Here is a 12,240-nt window from a genome sequence, read left to right as displayed (position 1 = left end):
CAGTGGCTCACCCCTGTAATCTCAGCACTCTGGGAGGCTGAGGTGGGTGGATCACTTGAGGTCAGGAGTTTGGGACCAGTCTGGCCAACATAGTGAAACCCCGTCTCTACTAAAAATACAAAAAATTAGCTGGGCGTGGTGGTGGGCGCCTGTAATACCAGCTATTCAGGAGGCTGAGGCAGGAATCACTTGAACCTGGGAGGCAGAGGTTGCAGTGAGCCGAGATTGAGCCATTGCACTCCAGCCTGGGCGACAAGAGCAAAACTCCATCTCAAAGAACAGTAAATAGATAAATAAATAAATAATAAAGTTGTTGAATGGATGTGAGCTTCTCTCCCTCCCCTCTCTGACTCTGTGTAACCTCATTTGGAGAGGATAGTTCCTTTGGGACCCTGAGGCCTGGATCAAGTGGCCCACATGCTCCTTGTATGGCTGAGGAAACTGTGGCCTGGAGCAGGAAAGAGGCTAGCCCAAATGGGGCCTTGCAAACCAGGCTGTCCCCTCTCCCTGCAGTTCCTTCCCTCCAGGCTCTGTGGAGCTCTGCACGCTCCTCTGAGCCGCCAGCTCTGGCAGGACCCTGGCCTCCCAGGCTTCAGAGACTGGCCATGGGCCCCCCTCCCTGAGCCACCCCTCCATCCAGCATCCTCTGCCTGATTTCCCTGCCCTTTATAAATATGCATTGGGCCAGAGAGATAGGGGGCCTCTTTTTGAGGAAAAATTAACCACAATGACAAACTTAGATATTCATGCAAACCATCAGCCTGATACACTGATTATGCAGAATGCAAACTGTGAGTATCTGAGTGACTGAGCGGGCTCATCAAAGGCGCCGTCGGGCAGCAGGGGTGCTCCCGGCCTACCCCACCTTCCCACCGCCTTTGTACTCTCTGCTCAGCCCCAGTGCAGGCCACCGGGCTACTTCCCTCACACAGCACCCGTTTCTGACGCAGGGACCCCTCCACGCTGTATTTTAAAGGATTAATTAATCTTGTAAGATTGGCGGGGAGAGCTCCACCTGGCTATCTGCTGCATGAAAGCATCGGCTCACTAGAGTATTTTAAGCTCACAGTGCAGACCATATGGTATTTCAAAGAACAGAAGTTGAAAGTACAGTACATATTTATTCCTTCCACAGAGAGCATTAGAGGGGTTTAAGTATTTTATGAGAGCCTGTATGTGCAGGCATGTGTGTGCACGTGCGCATATGTGTGTGTGTGCATGTGTGTGAAGCCAGCAGAAATATACTCTACTCAGAGAAAAAATAAATTACACAGATTTATTTTCATCTCTCTGCCAACCCACCCCATAGCAACAGTGAAAACTTGGTCTATGTAAACTCGAGAAAACAAGAAATATTTTATCAAGTCGTCTCAACTCATGGCTATTGCCAATTCCCCTCTTTCTGGAAACACGAGCAGTCTCCTCATGTCAGTTTTGCAGGCAGAGGGCAGGGAGTGGGGGGCAGGTGTCAGACGAGAGGGGTCAGGCCACGTGGGAAGCCCCAGGCCTGCTTCCCAGGCAGGAAGTGCAGATCCTGTGCCATCGGCTTGGGAAAAGCCCTTCCTCTCTCTAAGCTCAGTTCCCTGTCTGGAACAACATGATCTCTTGGGATAAAATAAGAACCAGTTGCAAAAGGTAAAGGAAGTGCCTGGCACAGGGCAAGCAAGACTCGTGAATCTTGGATCCGGAACTTTGAGAAAAACATGTTGCGGAAGTCTGTTGATTTCATCCTCCCGGCATGCATCTCCCTTATCTTGGTAACAGTCCCGCCCTTATCCTTGGGGAAGCCCCCTTCTGTCCAGGTGATTGGGATTGCGTTACCTCTGGCCCTGACTGTAGAGGTGGCCATGACCAGGGCTGGCCAATAAGGACCCTGCATCTCCCCCGCTTCCGGGACTGGCTCAGGGATGGTCACATGACTGAAGACAGACCAGTGAGGCTCAGCCCTGAGACTTTTGCTGGAATTCCTAGGAAAGAGGTTCTCTTTCTCCCAGCAGCCTTGCTAGGCTGGGACCTTAGAGCTTACTGCTAAGCTAGCCTTGGGGAAAAAAAACCTAGCGATAGAAGAATCTAGGGTAGATGTAGATTCTGTCTAATGGACAACTCCCCTCTCCTAAGCAGGGACAGGAACTTAAGTTCTAAAAAGAAATAAAAATATTAAAGGAAGAAATAAGGTAGAGTAAGGCAAGCTGATCAGGTTCAGCTGCCCAAGGGCCTGACTGTCCTCTCCTGAAAAAGCCACAGGTCTAATCTAATGGGGACAGGAAAGAGCTCTGGGGAATATCAGACCGCCCCACCCTTCAACAGCTCAGGTTCTGCCCCAAAACTCCTCTGACAGAGACCTGGGACCTGAGAGAGGCAGGGCCTCAGAAGCGGTGGAGGGGTGCCTACAGCCTTGGAAGGCATCTCCAGCCCTGGACTTCCACCCCTTTTTCACAGGGAGAGACTCTTGTCAGGGCAGAAGTTTGTGGCCTCAGAAGTTCGTAAAAAGCACCTAGTGTAAGTGTGAAAGCGAGAACAGACTTTGAAATCTAGACCTCCCCCAACCCCACCATTCTATGCATGAAAAAACTCAGTACCTGGAAGATATAACTACTTTTCACCCAGCCTCTCCCCTATCCCACATCCACCATCTTCAAGGTTTTCCCTTCCTATATGTAGGAGGGAAGATATTTTTAGGCCACAAGATGTAGATGGGAAAATGCACTTTTCTCTACCGTTCTATAACCGAAAATTTTACACGATGGCCGAAAAGTCAATCTAGTCAGATGGTGGTTTTCCCAGAAACTTTGAGCTTTATTCAGTCATTTCAGATTTAAATTCAGCCAGTTTAGATTTTCCTCCCCACCCCCTTCCTCCTTTTGAGTTTCAAGGACTAACAGAGTCATGGCATTGTTGACAGCGTCATTGCTCAGAGGTCCTGCTCTTGTCATGGTCAAGTACCTAATATCTGATCAACCCTTCCGGAGCTGACAGCCACAAACCCGAACAGTAACTGAAGGCCCCAAACAGCAACAAAAAGGCAGATACTGCAGGAGAATCAATACTTAGTAGAAGAGAACAGCACTGGGCAAGTTTCCCTTCTGATGGATCTGAGCCATTTGCGACTGCTCCATGCAGGACTCAGATAGAAATCCTTGGGTAGAAAAGTCTTATTGTGCTGGGCGTGGTGGCTCATGCCTGTAATCCCAGCACTTTGGGAGGCTGAAGCAGGGGGATCACTTGAGCTCAGGAGTTCGAGACCAGCCTGGCCAAAATGGTGAAACCCCATTTCTACTAAAAATACAAAAATTAGCCAGACATGATGGCACGTGCTTGCAATCCCAGCTACCAGGGAGGTTTAGACAGGAGAATCTCTTGAACCTGGGAGGTGGAGGTTACAGTGAGCTGAAATTGCACCATTGCACTCCAGCCTGGGTGACAGAGTGAGACTCCATCTCAAAAAAGAAAAAACAAACAACCAACCAAAAAAACTTACTGGCTTGAAAAACTTAAAGGTCACTGTAATTACAGAAACTAAAAACAAAAAACAAAAGCGACTGGCGAAATTTCTAAAAAAAAATAAAAAGAGAGAAAAAGGCCAGGCGCAGTGGCTTACGCTTGTAATCCCAGCACTTTGGGAGGCCGAGGCGGGTGGATCACGAGGTCAGGAGTTCAAGACCAGCTTGGCCAACATGGTGAAACTCCGTCTCTACTAAAATTACGAACATTAGCTGAACCTGGTGGAGGGCACCTGTAACCCCAGCTACTCAGGAGGTCAAAGCAGGAGAATCACTTGAACCCAGGAGGCAGAGGTTGCAGTGAGCCGAGATCGTGCCACTGCACTCCAGCCTGGGCAACAGAGCTAGACTCTATCTCAAAAAAAAAAAAAAAAAAAAGAGCCACAGAAGGGGAGTCCCCAAATCCATGTAGAAAATGCACAATCTCTTGCCAACTCCAGAATTAGGTATGAGTGAGGAAGTCATCAAGCAGCAGTTAAGGCTAAATGAACTTGAGATTTCAACTGCCATCCTCAACATGCCTCCCCTCTATAGGGGAGAGAGAGTTTACATGTTAAGTTTAGCCAAGTTAATTGCCTACTTACAAAAAAATCAATATTCTTCATATTTAAAAATTGCTACGACAGTAGATCTCAAACGTTCTCACCACAAAAAAAAAAAGATAAGCATATGAGGTGGTAGATATGTTGATTAACTTGGTGTAATTATTTTACAATATATACAGATATCGAAACATCATGTCGGGAGCTAAATGATGAGAACTTATGAATACAAAGAAGGAAACAACAGACACTGGGGCCTATTTGAGGGAGAGAATGGGAGGCGGGAGAGGAGCAAAAAAAGATAACTATTGGGTACTGGGTTTAATACCTGGGTGATGTAATAATATGTATAACAAACCCCCGTTTGTTGTACAATAAACCCTGTTTATCTATTTAACAAACCTTCACATGTACCCCCAAACCAAAAATAAAAGTTTTTTTAAAAACCCATCGTGTTGTAAATATCTATGATTTTTATATATCAACTATACCTTAATAAAGCTGGGGTGGGGGAAAAACCAATACTCTTTAAAGTATAAAGAGTCCAGAGTCTCTGCAACATGTCATGGCAACATCCAGGATAAAATCCAAAATTACCAGACATGTGAAAACAGGAAAACATGACCCAAACTCCAGAGAAAAGAAAACAAATGGATACGACACAAAAAGTGACCCGTGGTGATGAAACTAGCAGATGATAACTTTAGGGCAGCTCTCATAACTACACAGATGAATACAAAGGAAACTCTGATCAATATGTATAAAAAGACAACTATTCTCGGCAGAGAAATAGAAACTATGAGAAACAAGACCTGTTGCTCTCTGATGTGGAAATCCACTTGTTATAGTTGAGACATCTACACTTGCAGGCATCAGCTGAGAAAGCCATGCTTCCACCTGAGTCACAGTTACCAGACCACACTAGCCCTTGTTCATCCTGCTCTTGCAGAGTAAGAGGCCCCATCAAGTGTGCAAGTCCTCTCTTGAGAAACATCCTCCCCATCTCTTGGGTACAGGAAAATGTGACTGATACCCAAACCCTAGGGCCAAATCTGTGTGGAAAATCCAAAAGAATGTATCAAAAACAAAATAAATAGAAGTGATTGGGCCGGACGCGGTGGCTCACGCCTGTAATCCCAGCACTTTGGGAGGTCCAGGCGGGTGGATCACGAGGTCAGGAGATCGAGACCACCCTGGCTAACACGGTGAAACCCTGTCTCTGCTAAAAAAAAAAAAGTACAAAAAATTAGCCGGGAGTGGCGGCGGGCCCCTATAGTCCCAGCTACTCCGGAGGCTGAGGCAGGAGAATGGCGTGAACCCGGGAGGCAGAGCTTGCAGTAAGCTGAGATCACGCCATTGCACTCCAGCCTGGGTGACAGAGCCAGACTCTGTCTCCAAAAAAAGAAAAAAAAAAAAAAAAGTGATTAGAAACTGAAATTTTAAAATCAATACCATTTAAAATGACACTTTAAAAATGAAATATCAGCCAGGCATGATGGTGTGTGCCTGTAGTCTTAGCTACTGGGGAAGCTGAGGTGGGAGGATCACTGAATCCCAGGAGCTCCAGGCTGCAAGGAGCCATGGTCATGCCACTGCACTCCACCCTGGGTGACACAGCAAGACCCCAACTCTAAAAATAAACAAGTAAATAAATCAATAGTGAAATTCTTAGGGATGAATCTAACAAAATATGTTTATGATTGGAATGCCAAAACATACAAAACATCATTTAAAGAAATGAAGGGCCAGGTGCAGTGGCTCACGCCTGTAATCCCAGCACTTTGGGAGACTGAGGCGGGCGGATCATCTGAGGTCAGGAGTTCGAGACCAGCCTGGTCAACATGGTGAAACCTTGTCTCTACTAAAAATACAAAAATTAGCCAGGCTTGGTGGCACACACCTGTAATCCCAGTTACTCAGGAGGGCGAGGCAGGAGAATTGCGTGAACCCAGGAGGAGGAGGTTGCAGTGAGCAGAAATCATGCCACTGCACTCTAGCCTGGGCAACAGAGTGATACTCCATCTCATAAAAACAAACAAAGGTGGCCAGGCATGGTGGCTCACGCCTGTAATACCAGCACTTTGGGAGGCTGAGACGGGAGGAACATCTGAGGTCAGGAGTTCAAGACCAGCCTGACCAACATGGTGAAACCCCATCGCTACTAAAAATACAAAATTAGCCGGCCATGGTGGCGCACGCCTGTAGTCCCAGCTACTCGGGAGGCTGAGGCAGGAGAATTGCTTGAACCTGGGAGGCTGAGGTTGCAGTGAGCCAAGACTGCGCCACTGCACTCCAGCCTGGACGACAGAGAGAAACTCCATATCAAAAAAAAAAAGAGGAGATTTATTATGGGAATTGGTTCACGCAATTATGGAGGCTGAGAAGTCCCATGACCTGCTATCTGTGAGTTGGAGATTCAGGAAAGACAATAGGGTAATTCGGTCTATGTCCAAAGTCCTGAGAACCCAGGAAGCCAATGGTGTAACTCTCACCATTGCACTGAAGCTATAGATCAATTTGGGAAGAACTGACATTTTAACAATACTGAGTCTTCCAATTCATGAACATGGTATAGATGTATATCTCCATTTATTTAGGTCTTCCTTAATTTCTTTCAACAGGCTGGGTGTGGTGGCTCACGCCTGTAGTCCCAGCTCTTTGGGAAGCGGTGACGGGCAGATCATCTGAGGTCAGGAGTTCAAGACTAGCCTGGCCAACATGGTGAAACCCCATCTCTACTAAAAATACAAAAATTAGTTGGGTGCAGTGGCAGGTGCCTGTAATCCCAGCTACTGGGGAGGCTGAGGCAGAAGAATCGCTTGAACCCAGGAGGCAGAGGTTGCAGTGAGCCAAGATCATGCCACTGCACTACAGCCTGGGTGACAGAGTGAGGCTCCATCTCAAAAAAAAAAAAAAAAAAAAGTTCTTTCAACAAAGAGTGTGAAGGCCTGTGAACCAGGAGCTCCAATGTCTGATGTCCAGGAACTGAAGATGGATGTCCCAGCTCAAGGAGAGAGAATTCACCCTTCCTCTGCATTTTTGTTCTATCTGGGTCCTCAATAGATTGGATGATGCTTGCCCACATTGGTGAGGGCACACTTCCTTTACTCAGTCTCTTGATTCTAATGCTAGTCTCTTCCAGAAACAATCTCACAGGCATACCCAGAAACAGTGTTTCCCTAGCTTTCTGGGCTTCTCCTACCCAGTGAGGTTGACACCTAAAATTAACCATCACACCCTTCCTACCCCACCCCTCATTCCAGAGCTGAGCAACATCCAAAATGGTACCGGCTCAAAGCACAACCTCACCTCAAAGCCAGGTGGGGCTGGGACTTGAACTACCTGGAGCTGATGACTTCATTTGCCACTTGAGCTGACAGCACTCAGTTGCATCCTTTGGTCCTCAGTTTCTTCTGAAAGGCCCCTAGACTGCTGTCCCATTATTGAAAAATGTTTTGTTTTGTTTTTAAAAGTCAGGGAATCTCCATTTGTCTGTGCTGTTTGACAGAAGAGGAGGGAGGAAAATAAGTGGTTTCAGATATCCTTTCTCCTTTGACTCCTAAAGCCAATTCTGAGTTAGGCCTTATTTTTATTCCCATCTCACTGAGAAGAACACCAAAGTTCACTGTGGCTGGGTTTCCTGCCCAAGTTCTCATCTCTAGAGAGCAGAAGAGGGATTGGAACACATGTAAACTCCAAAGTCCAAGCTGTGCCCTCTAAATCCTTTCTGCCTTGACAGAGGAGCAGGATCTGGAATTCTCCAGTTTCTGCCTCCTTATCTGACCTCTGCTTCCTTATAGGCATAGTGGAAATAGGCCTAACCCTTCTTAGATACCTTGAGGGTGTCTTCCAACTTTCTTTCTACCTAAATTCAAAGGCATTTATTGGGGGCAAGACAGGAGTATCAGTGACAAAGGCTCAGAAATCTACAAAATGCTCCAAGGCAGATGCAAATGTCATCTCTGGTCTCACTTCTGAGAAGGTGGAACAAAGTCATTTTGTATTTTGCTCTCAGCTTTCACCAAGTTTCCCAAACTCCTTCCCAGAGGCCAAGCGCTAGGGAATCCCTGCCCTCTGTAAAAATACTTGTCATTGTCTTCAGGTACCAAGTTCTACCTGTCCAGGTCCCTCTGGGGGATACCTACATCATAAGCAACACTGTGGACCTCTGAGGAAGTTTCTTTAGGTACATAACCAAGAGTGAAACTGATGTGCAGAAGGTACAAGGCTGGGCCTAGGGCGAGGCATTTTAAACCTAAGGTATAAAATTTAAGAACAAACCGGGTGCAGTGGCTCAAGCCTGCTATCCCAGCACTTTGGGAGGCTGAGGCGGGAGGATCACCTGAGGTCAGGAGTTCTATACCAGCCTGGCAAACATGGTGAAACCCCGTCTTTACTAAAAATACAAAAATTAGCTCAGTGTGATGCACGACTGCAATCCCAGCTACTCCGGAGGCTAAAGCATGAGAATCATTTGAACCCTGGAGGCAGAGGTTACAGTGAGCCAAGATCACACCACTGCAATCCAGGCTGGGCAACAGAGCAAGAGCAAGACTCTGTCTCAAAACAAACAAACAAACAAAGAAACAACAACAAAAAAAACTAAGAAAGCCCTCACTTTCAGGGCTTTACAAGGGGTGGGGTCTACCCTGACAGTAAGTGCTTCCTTACGTGTGTGCCCAAGCACCTCCCTTCCTCTCTCTGGTCCTAGCCCTGCAAAACTATACATGTATTTAATTTCACTGTAACTGGCTACACACTCACTCACAAGTGCATGGGACTCCCTCTCTCATCCATCCACACCGGCACTTCGCATCATCTGGCTTGCTGAGTTGTGTCAGCTCTGTGGGGCAATGTGACATTTCATTCCTTCCCCTTGCCTTCTTCTGACTGCCAGTGAGAATGAGCCTCTCTGCATACCTCAGCCATTCTGATTTTTCTTTCTGTGAATGGCACATATATATCTGGCCCATTATCATTACTATTATTTTGATACAGGGTCTCACCGTGTCACCCAGGCTGGAGTGCATTGGCGCAATCTCAGCTTACTGCAACCTCTGCCTCCTGGGTTCAAGCGATTCTTGTGCCTCAGCCTCCAGAGTAGCTGGGATTACAGGTGCACACCACCACACCCCCGGTTCATTTTGTGTGTGTGTGTGTATTTTTAGTAGAGACAGGGTTTCATCATGTTGACCAGGCTGGTCTCGAACCCCTGACCCCAAATGATCTGCCCGCCTTGGCCTCCCAAAGTGCTGGGATTACAGGCATGAGCCACCGCGCCCGGCTGCCCATTATTTTTTAAATTCGGTTTCCTATCTCTTTCCCTTTTGTGCTGATTTTCAGAAGCTCCTTGTGTATTCTAGTTACAGCCTTTTGTTCATTTAAAACATGGATAATATCTTCTAGCTTATCACTCATATGTTAATTTTGTCTGTAGCAAAGCAACATTTTTCATTTTGGTGTAGTCAAAATCCACCACGTCTCACCTTTCAGCTTATGCTTTGGAGGTCATGAGAAATCCCTTCCTATCACAGAAATATAAGTTACCATATATAATTGAGTTTATGCTGGACTCTCCAAATTATTCCACTTACCTGTTTTTCTGTACCAATACCACATTGTTTTAATTACTATGCCTTTGTAATCCGTTTCAATGCCTGTTGAATAAGAGTTCCCTTTGTCCTTTTTCAAGATTGTCTTAGCAGATCATGGATTTTTATTCTTCCATAAACGTTAAGAATCAAGTTTCTCAAGTTCCAAAACAAATGGGCTGGAATTTTTACTGAAATTGCAATGCATAGTTAGATCATGTAACAGAAAATTTACATTCTTTCAAGGTTAAGACATTATCTCACTATTTATATATTCAAGCCTTTTTAAACAAAATCTATATATTAGAATTTCAGGTTTTTCTCCTTAAAGATCCTGTGCATTTTTTGTTAGGTTAATGCATAAATATTTCAGTATCATGCAGAATACTTTATTTTTATTACATTCACAATACATGTATTATTTTTGTGGAGGAACCCATTACTGACTTTATATTCTGACTATTATTATTATTATTATTATTATTATTTTGAGACAGAGTCTCACTCTGTTGCCCAGGCTAGAGTGCAGTGGTGTGATCTCGGCTCACTGCAACTCTGCCTCCCATGTTCAAGCCTCAGCCTCCCCAGTAGCCAGGATTACAGGCACGCACCACCATGCCCGAATAATTTTTGTATTTTTAGTAGAGATAGGGTTTCACCACGTTGGCCAGGCTGGTTTTGAACTCCTGACCTCAAGTGGTCCGCCCTCCTTGGCCTCCCAAAGTGCTGGGATTACAGGTGTGAGCCACCGCACCCAGCCTCTGATCTTTAATAGAAGAGGGTCTCACTATGTTGCTCAGGCTGGTCTTCAACTCCTGGCCTCATGCAATCCTCCTGCCTCAGCCTCCCAAAGAGTTGGGATTACAGGCGTGAGCCTCCACACCTGGCCCATTCTGACCTTAAATTACCTTTGTGCAACTCTCTCATTAGGTTAATTTTTCTGTTGATTCTTGTTTTCCATGTCGATGATCATCACTTGACAATAACAATGCTGTCATTTTGCTTCCAATCCTTCTATCACTCACTTTTCTCATCCCATTGCACTGGACAAGACTTGCAAGTACCAGGTTGAACAGTGGCAAGGCCAGACAGAGGGCACCCTTGTCTTTTTTTTCTGAGTTGTAAAAAGATGAAGAGCTTTGGCTTTCAGCCTACTGCTTAAAGAAGAAAAATGCGATCATTAGAAATTAGATCTTGAGAAAGATCCCTGCAACCGCCCGTGAAGGCGAGACTTAAGGATAGTAAGCCAAGAGGCAGAAAGATCGGTCTCCTACGAGTCCAGGTGAAGCACGATGTGTTTCAGACCAGGGCCGTGGTGACAAGTGTAGCAGAGAATTGTGGGTCGGGTGGGGTGGCGGAAGAACTGATGGGATTCTGGGACAGATCAGAGGGAGGAGAGTGAGGAGTCAAGACGGAAGCCCTATCTGGGGCTTGCCTGCCACTGAGCAGACCGTGATGCCACTCCCTGAGGAGGAAACCCAGGGTGAAACGGGAAGGAAGAAGGACTTCACTGCACACACGTTGACTCAGAAGGGCCGTGGAACACCCGGCCGGCGGGGAATACGGAGCTCAGAGCAGCGGGCTGCGCGGGAGGGTAAAAATGTGGTTGTCAGGGGTCCAAACGGCATCAATGTTCAGAAAGCACGTGGAAAATAGTTTAGTAACTGTTAAAACTATCAGCATCATCCGCATGCAGGTAGGCGTTAAAACCTGGGAAGGACGAGATCTGCCAGGGGCAGCCTAGAAGCCAAAGGGGCCGAGACCTGAGCCCCCGGAGGAAGCAGCTAGAGGGGCAGAGACAGCAGGAAGGGGGCCCCGGTGGGTCAAGGAAGGAGTACCAAGGAGGAGTGGCTCTGCCAAGGACGCAGAGCAATCTGGGAGTGACGGCGCCTGTCCGAGCTCTATCCGGTTCTGCCTGCCGAGGGCAGGGCCAGCGCAACGCAACCTGCAAACCCGCCTTCGGCTGCTGCGAGGCACTCAGATCTGGCCGCGGAGAAGACGCCACGGCACAGTTGAACTTCAGACCCCGTTCACCGCTGTTCCGGCCCCGCCCCTCTCACAGTGCGGGCCTCTCAGCGCCCCTACGCACAGCACGGCCCGCCCACCGCCGCCCTGGCCCCACCCACCCCGCCGCAGGCCCCACGGAGCTCCGCCGCAGGCCCCACGGAGCATCGACGCACAGCCTGGCCCCGCCCACTGTTGCTCTGGCCCCGCCCCTCTCGCCGGGGGCCCCTCAGAGCCCCTTCGTACAGCCAGGCCCAGTCCACCACCGCCCTGGCCCTGCCCCTCCCGCCGTGCGGGCCCCTAAGAGCCCCTCTGCATTGCCAGGCCCCGCCCCTCACCGCCCTGACACCGCCTTTTGCGGTGCGGGCCCCTCAGAGCCCCGCGCAAGGCCCGGCCCCGCCCCTGCCTCTCCGGCCCCGCCCCTTAGCGGCGCGCGCCCGGATGTGCTTCCGCGCCCGCCGGAGCGAGCTCCCGCGCGCTGGCAGCGCGGACACAGCGGAGTGGCTGTGCCAAGCCCGCCCAAGGAGGCCGTGGCCCGCTCCAGTCTCCCGGGGGGGGGCTCGTCGGGGTGACGTGAGGCCGGGCTTGGGCCCCCAGTCCCGA

General features: G+C 48.2%; 1 long non-coding RNA gene across 1 annotated transcript in view; it reads right to left on the bottom strand.

Moving 5' to 3' along the window:
- LOC134732183 (uncharacterized) overlaps positions 1 to 11,676 on the bottom strand; it is a 41,319-nt gene extending 29,643 nt beyond the window's left edge. The window contains exons 1-4 of the long non-coding RNA XR_010115067.1: positions 11,472 to 11,676; positions 10,542 to 10,787; positions 9,637 to 9,824; positions 7,385 to 7,539 (exon numbers count right to left, since the gene is read on the bottom strand). This is a non-coding gene — a long non-coding RNA (uncharacterized lncRNA). The remainder of the gene's footprint in view (positions 1 to 7,384; positions 7,540 to 9,636; positions 9,825 to 10,541; positions 10,788 to 11,471) is intronic.
- Between the last annotated feature and the right edge of the window lie 564 nt (positions 11,677 to 12,240).

Source organism: Symphalangus syndactylus, chromosome 13 (assembly GCF_028878055.3).
Source record: "Symphalangus syndactylus isolate Jambi chromosome 13, NHGRI_mSymSyn1-v2.1_pri, whole genome shotgun sequence".
Lineage (NCBI taxonomy): Eukaryota > Metazoa > Chordata > Mammalia > Primates > Hylobatidae > Symphalangus > Symphalangus syndactylus.
The sequence above is the reverse complement of the archived record's forward strand: the minus strand, read 5'-3'. Positions and strand labels throughout refer to the sequence as shown.